Genomic DNA, 8,943 nt, shown 5'->3' with positions numbered 1-8,943 from the left:
GAGCCGAGGGAGTGGAGGAGAGGAGACGGGCGGGAGGGGGAGCCTGCGGGGTGGAGGAGGTGGTGAGACAGGAGGGGAAGAGGCTGAGAGCAGGGCTGCCCTCCCCTCCTCCTGCTCTCCGCCCCTAGTAGGTTTCCGCGATCACCCCGTCCTCCGGCTATTACCTCATTTCCTCACCTCCTCACTTTCCCTTCTTTCCTTGCACAATAAGCTGCGAGGGGCAGGGGCTGCGTTGGTGCCATCACCGGCTCGGGACAGTGCCTGGCGTACAGCGTGCCCTCCGTGAATGTGTGCCGATGGCAGTGAACTGCAGCCAAGGGCTCCTTCTGCTTCCTTATTTCACAGGCCTCGTGTAAGGACCAGGTGAGGTAACACCACACCGGGATGCTAGTGCGTATTCCCCCAGTTCTCCGAGAGGGTAAGCCAGGACAGACAGCCTTCGGGTGCCGCGGGCCCTGGCCCGTTTCAGGACCCGGGGTCCAGGGTCTTTGTAAGAGACTGCTCACACAGCATCGCGCTCCTGGGATTGCACACAATGCTGGATTCCGGGCCTTTTTCAAGACAAGTTCCCAGGAGCAGAGTCTCCATCACCCTATTTCTTCGCATCCATGTCTCATGCACAGTCCCCGTCTCTGCTGGATGGTGCCAGGTGGCCGCCCCGCAGAGCAGCGTGTGCCCAGCGCAGCCTTTTGCGTGTGTTGAGAGTGATGGTAGCTCTTGGCCATCTCACTCTCTCCCCCTTCGCTTGAACTGACGAGTCCTTTTACTAGTTGAAGATTAGTATCACACGCCTTCGCATTCCTTCTTCCTTTAGGAGCACATCAGGTGCTCCCACTGCACACGAAATCAGTTTGGTTCAGGAACAACACAGGGACTCACTCGGGGGAGCCCCAGGCCACAAAATCAGTGTGAAGGGGGCAAAAACTCCCTCATTTAAAAAAATGCTGGCATGTTCTCTGTGCATCAGTTCAGCTGAAACATCACCTACAGGCAACCGCGCTGAAACTGGCACACGGCCACAGGGTACCTCACCCCTGGATCCAGACAGTTTAACGGAAAAGGAGAGGTTTGGAGTCTCAAATATTTGATAACGGAATTATTATCCCAACTGACTGAATTAACTAGATCCGAAAGAGGCATTATAAGATAGAAAGACCCAGCATCAAACCTTACCTGGACAAGTTGCTTAACTTCAGTTTTCCATCTGTAAAATCCAGCCAGTAATAGATTTTGTACACGTGTGTGAGGATTAAAGCTGATGTTAGCCAACGTGATAAATCATTATCATTATTGTTATTATTACTAATCTTATTATTATTTACCCTGCTGGTGGAGAAAGAATACTTGGCAAACTGGGCACTTACATGCATGTTATGTCCCTTGAATGAACACACCCCATATACCGTTTACAGTAGGCCATTCATGGCTCTAAGCATTTTACCAGCATTACCTTTGGCTCCTCCAGTCCAGCATTCTTTGGGACTGACTACAGACTTTCCACTGCAGGCTTGAGGAATCCAGTGACCAATCTCACTGGCCCATCAGCCACTCTTATGGAACCCTCACTGACTTCCTCCAGAGTTAGCACCTTGATCGATGGTCATCATTTAGAAAGGAGTGGTCAGCGTGGACACTTTTAGTAAGTGTATTCCTTTATGAGGGTGTGTTGGTAGGAGGTATCAAGAGGGTAGTGGAGGGAGCACAGGAATTAAACAGACCCTCCCCAGGCTCTACTCTGCCTCTATTAGCTGTGAGCTCTTAGAGGAGCTAATACTGTCCCAGCCTCAGTGCCCTCATCTATCAAAGGTGATAATAATTACACCCGCTTTATCTACTGCATGTGGCTATTGTAAGAGAGAGATGAGGGAGTGCATATAGAAATATGATGTAAGAGGAGAAATATCTCAAGAGTTAACTAATTTAATGAGGGGATAGACAATCTTGGGAAGATGGTACCGTTTCACTGAATGTGTGCAACCAGACTTGCTTTACTCCTGCCTCACAGAGGGTGTGATGTGATGTCGGATCTGACATAACAACGTGAGGCTGAGCTCTGTTATTCCCCATTTCATAAACTGCGTATTAGTTCAGCATTGTTACAGGACTCACTGCCATTGTTTCAATTTTTCTCTGGTGATTAATCTTAGTCATTTCTATGGAAAACAGTTTCTGTTACTCTTTCAGTTCAAAACTGTACTGTGGAGGCATCTGGAGAGTTGGACATTCACTGTAGTGACTAAATTAAAAGGGTTGACAATGTTTTGGAAGAAATCAGGAGCCCGATGGTCCTTCCATTTCAGCAAGTTATTCTTTTCTTCCTCAAGAGTCTTCAGATAAAGAACTATGAGATGGTTATGTGCAAAAATCGCTGACATTGGAAAATAAGACCAATAGAAATGTAAGTGATGAGATCTGAGGCTCATAAAGGCTGATCTGGGAGCTTTACCCAGATCCTGGACCTTTAGCTGGAATGGAAGCCCGCCCCTTTCTGATATTTTGTGACATCTCGCATCATGGCCACTAGATGGCAATCTTCACACACTTTCATGCTTTGTTTACTTCAAGCCTGGAATTTCCAGAGCCTGGAGGCAACTACTTAGCACAGGGAATAATCAGGGAGGAGACCTGTTTCCTGTGATCGATCACACATAGATTTCAGTGTAAGGAAATCTAAAAAAAAAAGGAAGAAAAAAGGAAGAAACACTCTCTCACAATAGTTCTTATCAGTCTGAACACTGTTCACACCTTTTAGTTGCATAGTAAATAAATAACATTCATAAATGTTCATGAGCTCACTGAATTTAACCAGAGGAAAAGCAAGAACTATTGACAGTATAATTTATGCCCCAAGCATCTCTGGTGTATAAAAGAGGAGACCCTTATTCCATGAGATCTGTTTACTTGGTCATTAGCCAAGGTGATGGGGCACTTGCTGGAATTAGTTTTCATTGTATCAGAATTCAAACTTAGTAACCAGAGAGCAACAAAGAAGCCGCCCTAGCCTTGTGATGATATGGGGTGAGAGGAAAACATGAGGAGAATTGTCAAATTGTCCTTCGGTCTCCAGTCTGCCTACCCAGCAACCCAACATGAAATACCCTCCATCACATTTAAAGTAAACAGTACTGCTTTTTCTTTCAAGATCTGTTTAAAGTGAATGGCTTGTATAAGCCATCTTCTTGTTTTCTCACTCAAACCTCAAAGCTGAGTTTGAAGAAAGGAATAACATGATACTATAAAAGCTGGTTAATCAACATATGACTGGATAAAGAAGATGTGGAACATATATACAATGGAATACTACTCAGCCATAAGAAAAGATGAAATGCTGCCACTTGCAACAACATGGATGGATCTTGAGAATATAATAAGTGAAGTCAGAAAAAAAAAACCCTAAGAACCATATGATTTCACTCATATGTGGGGTATGAAACAGAAAGCAACAAATACACAAATAAGAAAAACAAACAAAAACACATAGATACATACAACAGTGTGGTGGTTACCAGAGGGAAGGAGGTAGGAGGTAGTTAAGGGGGTAAAATATATGGTGACGGAAGAAGATTTGACTCTGGGTGGTGGGCACACAATGCAATATACAAAGGATGTATCATAGAATTGTACACTTGAAACCTATATAATCTAATCAACCAATGACACCCCAATAATTTAATAAAAAACAAAAAACAAAAGTAAAAGCAAGAAAAAAAGCTGATTAATCCAGCACTTTGCATGGAGAAAATGCCAGAATCATGTATTTCTCAAGTCCTGCCAAAAAAGTTTTCAGTTGTATAACATATATAAGTCATAAAAAAGTTAATGTTGGAATTCTAAGGTGCTTATAGTTATAAAACGCTCCTGCTTTTTCGCAGTTGGGTCCCTGAGGGGGGGGGGGGGTGCACCAACTGTAATTTCTTGCATGTGCTTATTTTTTTAAAAAAATATATTTTATTAATTTTTTACAGAGAGGAAGGGAGAGAGATAGAGAGTTAGAACAGAGAGGAAGGGAGAGGGATAGAGAGTTAGAAACATCGATGAGAGAGAAACATCGATCAGCTGCCTCCTGCACACCTCCCACTGGGGATGTGCCCGCAACCAAGGTACATGCCCTTGACCGGAATCGAACCTGGGACCTTTCAGTCTGCAGGCCGACGCTCTATCCACTGAGCCAAACCGGTTTTGGCTTGCATGTGCTTATTTACCAAATATGTTTTTCTTCTGTGTGCACAGCTCTATACTCGGGGAAGAAGAAGGAAACATTTGTTCAGCTAAGTATACTCCACAAACCAGCTCATTAAATATATTTCACTACTTACAAGTAGACTCTATTAATAATAGTTTTGGGGTTAGGATGGGAAGTTTTCGAAGCTGCATGGCTTGCAAAGACACATAATGATGGAGGCAGGAGTCAAACCCCGGTGTGTCCACTCCCAGAGCAGAAATTCTTGCAGTTATTCCAGACCTTCCATACGGAGCCTAGAAAGGATGTCCCCGCTCTTGCGGAGGTAGGAGGGGGCTACAAGGCAGAACTTAGGAAAAGCGAAAGGCCTATCATTTACTTCTGGTTCTAGCTGTGGCTGCAGAACAGCTGAGCTAGGGAAGGGGGCCAACTGTGACTTTTGAATCCCCAAGGAGGGCACCAGTCAGAGGGCGTGGAGTCCTGTCCACCTGGAGTGTGGCGTCTCTGGAGGGTGGGGCCAAATGGCATTGCTTCTAATTCCATTCTTCAGTGTCTTGCTCAGGCTCTAACTGGAGGGTTCTCCCCCTACAAACTGTACCTCCTCCAGGTAGCCTTCACTGACTCCTTCCTGCTCTCCCATGAGTGAATCATGGGCTTGCCTGTGTCCCAGTTCTACGCTGTAGCTTCTGCTGCTGCTGCCCCTGTGGTGGTGTGGCGGAGGGGGTTTGCCCACAGGTCTGCCTGCCTGTATCTCTTCCTGCGTGTGAGCTCTGTATTCATCTCTCCATAGGCTGCACTGGGTGCATGGAGGACACGCAGGAGTTCAATGTTTCCTGACGGACGGACGGATGAATTTGCTCTGGGAGCAGAGTACAAGAAGATGAGGCTTTTCTGAGATTGGTTTCCCTTTCTTCGGCGCAATTCCGCTCCACATCCTAAAAGGACACGTGAACAGCTCTGCGCTTCTTGAGGTTTCCAGAAGGCACTACCTGGATAGGTTCCGTGTGACCCCCCGCTTGGCTTAAATATTAAACTTAATTACGTAGGCGATTCCAAGGGAAGCACTCAGCTGTCAAGGTGGCTCTCGGCATACACGGGTTTTCAATTTAGAGCAATCTACAGTCATTAACTTTCCTCGCCTCTCTGTACGTTTCAGCAGGTTGAATAGCAGTGACATTTTAAATTGAAAAAGAAAGGGATAGGGATGAGGGGGGGCAGGGAGCTACTGAGACGTGACCTAGTTGTCAAGAGCAGAAAAGACTGCGGTAAAACTCACCCCTCGCTCACCCCCGTACTATTCCCTTAGGGTTTTAAAAAATAAACTGGACAGAAAATTGACCGACATTGAAGCTTCTTGATGTGGCTGTGTGATTTCTTTGGCTTTCAATGTATAGCTGACTAACCCTTCCTTCGCCCCTGCCGCTCAAATCAACAGAGGGAAGAATGGATCTGCCATGAGAAAAGTCTTTTTCTCAGGGAACAACATTAACAGGTTTCAAATGTGCATACAGATGCACATTTTGGTAGCCTGGGGCCATGGTCAGGGATGGAGGCTGGTAGTTCACTATTCCCCGTGTCCCAGGATCCGTATCTCCTAGGTAGGTCAGGGTTCCTCAAAAATAAACCCCCTTGAGAACCACGGCATTCTCTAAGCTGGACTGCTGCACGCTCAGTCTTAAGGTGAAGAAGTGAGCTTAGGAGAGCTTAGGTGATTTGCCCAAGGTCACTCAGGGGGTCATGGTAGGGTCAGGATGGAGACATGTACCACCCACTCAGCACTACTACATGTCCGGCACCTTTATGTACATTATCTCTATCCCTCATGCTATGTCAGAAACCTCAAATATCTCTACCTACAGTTTGCAGAAGAGGAAGCTCAGAGAGGTTCGGTAATTTTTGTTCATGGTGTTTTCATGCACCTTTTTGAGGTAGATATATATTTTAAAAATATATTTTATTGATTTCTTTACAGAGAGGAAGGGAGAGGGATGGAGAGTTCCAACTCTCCCAGCAAGTGCTCTCCCGCACCAGTCCTGTGCCGGTCCTGTGCTAGGGTCACGGGGCATGCAGAGATTAAAATGAATTAAGTTTACAATGTTCAAGAAAATCTTGGTCTAAGTCTGTATTCACTCCAGGTCACCTTCCAGGTGACTATTTGTTGAGCTCCTCCTATCAGTCAGGTGTTTCAGGCACTGGGCACAGATAGACACTGTTACTCTACCCCCTCCCACTTTACAGACGAAGAAACTGAGGCTCAGAGGTTATAGTGCAGTGGTTCTCAACCTTCTTAATGCTGCGACCCTTTAATACAGTTCCTCATGTTGTGGTGACCCCCAACCATAAAATTATTTTTGTTGCTACTTCATAACTGTAATTTTGCTACTGTTATGAATCGTAATGTAAATATCTGATATGCAGGATGTATTTTCATTGTTACAAATTGAACATAATTAAAGCATAGTGATTAATCACAAAAACAATATGTAATTATATATGTGTTTTCCGATGGTCTTAGGCGACCCCTGTGAAAGGGTCGTTCGACCCCCAAAGGGGTCTCGACCCACAGGTTGAGAACCGCTGCTCTACAGGCTCCTGAAAACACACGATTTAAACGTAGGCTTTTAAAAAATTACTTAATAGTGTCCTTAACAGACATCTTCAGCCCTGCCCTGTGGCCCATCCCTTACTGGAAGTTCAGGATTGGGGAGGTCAAGGATAGGAAGGGTCAAGAGTGCATTAAAGGTCAGGTAGAGGTTGGCAGCTAGAAATGGGGGGAGGTCAGGGAGGAAGTAAGTTCAGGGATGGGGGGAGGGTCAAGTTGAAGGTGAGGTCAAGGATGGAACGGGGAAAGTTTCCTACAGTGCACTTGCCTTGATCATAACGAACACTGGAAAGTGTGACGACTTGCTTTTCGACTGTTTCAAACGTTACTGCTCCTTTTTCCTACCCCAGGTAATCAAACTCCCTGGATTCCAAGGATAGAGCTCCTTTCACTGCAACCTTTGACCACTTGCTTAGTGAGTATTTGTTTCCCTCAGCACGCAGTAACAACATGAACCCCCTGGACTCAGAGACAGAAAACCTTGTAACAACCCAGCAAGATATGAATTAAACCGGGGCGCCGAGGGGCTACGTAAATTTCCCAGCGATAGAAAGCTGCCTGGCCCTCGTAGTCATGGAAGAGCCAGGGTGGTCTGACTCCCAAGACCAGGGTCGTTTCAGTGGACCTGGTCCTACTCTCTCCTTCCAGCAAAGGCCTGGCCTCTGCCTGCAGGTGGACCTCTGCCTGCAGGTGGACCTCTGTCTGCAGGTCCGGGAGCGGCATTCTCAGATGGTCAGACTGCAGCACTTTCTTCTAACTGGCCCAGCCCCACCTCCATCTGCCACAAGGGGCGTGTGGACATTCTCTTGCCCTGCCCCCGCCCCCCCATCCACTCCTCACCTTTCCCATCCTGCTTTGCGCCCTGGGAAGGTCTCCTATGGACCCCACAAGATGGCTGCCTTGATCTAAGGCCGTGGAGGGAGATGGGAACACCGAGACTGATGTCAAGCATTTACTCCCTGGCCCGCTCGTCCAGGTCATGGGGTTTTCCCTAACCAGGGGCGCCAGCTCCGGTAGAAAGCCCCCTCTGTTCCCCACTGGGTTCTAGGAATGGCGCTCCCCGTTGTCCCCCCTTGAGCCTGGGCGTGGTAATGGCTCCTTCATGGTACCTGCCCTGGGAGACTGCACTCTTTCGGTTGGTTTCCTTAAACTGTATCTTTGCAAATGGTTTCTGGAGAACTCTGCTCGGACTGTTTGAGTGTGATATTTATTTTGTGCCAAGATCACCGTTCCCTCTTCCCTTTTTACTATTCCCAGTTGGTTAAAGGTACACTATTCAGCCCATTACTTACAGGAGACTTTAGAAAAGAGGTATCATCATGTATCTTAATAATTCCTTGAAGAATCTGGGGAATTGGTTAAACTGTGATCTGCTGCCTTCCCTTTCCTGATTTGTAAATAACCGATTTTACAAAACTTTCCCTGGAGCTCTTAAATTCACTCAGTGACTTGGAAAAAAATAAAAAAAATTTTTTTTTGTTCTGAGACAAAGGAAATGAAGGACATGTAAAGCCTGCCATATGCTTTCCCCGTGGAATTGATCTACGATGAGTCTACTGTGGGCAGAGGCACGGTTGTGTGGGGAGGATCGTGAGGAAACATCTAAGGGCAATTTAAAATTCCTCTCTGAAAATTGCCGGAGTCTGGTCTGCAGAATTGGACTTGCAATTTCCTAGGTGACTCTGGGGAGGAGATAAAGCCCTGGAATTTGGAAAAAATGAGTTTTTCCTCCAGAGAAACCGCCGCTAGACAGTTCTGGGGTTGCTGAGAAATGAGAGGTGAATAGATCAAGGTTCTCACAAGGGACCAAGTATTAATGTCCAACTGCCAAAGGCGTCTCTCATGTCTTATTACTAGGTGACCATATAATTCCTTAGCTGAACTAGGATACTGTTTTTGGAGTGAAAGGGTGTTAATTACTCTGTGGCAATAGACATAGACTTGGACATAGAATTGGAAGGCAAGGTCAGAAATAAACAGCCCGGCCGGTGTGGCTCAGTGGTTGAGTGTCGATTATGAACTGGGAGGTCACGGTTCGATGCACATGCCTGAGTTGCAGTTGCAAACGTTACTGCTCAAGCCCCCAACTGGGGCATATGCGCTGACCAGGAATCAGTCCCAGTGTGGGGTGTGCAGGAGGCAGCCAATCAGTGATTCTCTC

At 46.4% G+C, this 8,943-nt stretch overlaps 1 protein-coding gene across 1 annotated transcript in view; it reads right to left on the bottom strand.

Moving 5' to 3' along the window:
• GRIN3A (glutamate receptor, ionotropic, N-methyl-D-aspartate 3A) overlaps positions 1-8,943 on the bottom strand; it is a 165,136-nt gene that overhangs the window by 38,733 nt on the left and 117,460 nt on the right. The gene's annotated exons all lie outside the window — the stretch shown is intronic.

This window comes from Myotis brandtii, unplaced genomic scaffold, assembly GCF_000412655.1.
Source record: "Myotis brandtii unplaced genomic scaffold, ASM41265v1 scaffold13, whole genome shotgun sequence".
NCBI classification, from domain to species: domain Eukaryota; kingdom Metazoa; phylum Chordata; class Mammalia; order Chiroptera; family Vespertilionidae; genus Myotis; species Myotis brandtii.
This window is presented reverse-complemented; position numbering and strand designations above follow the sequence as displayed.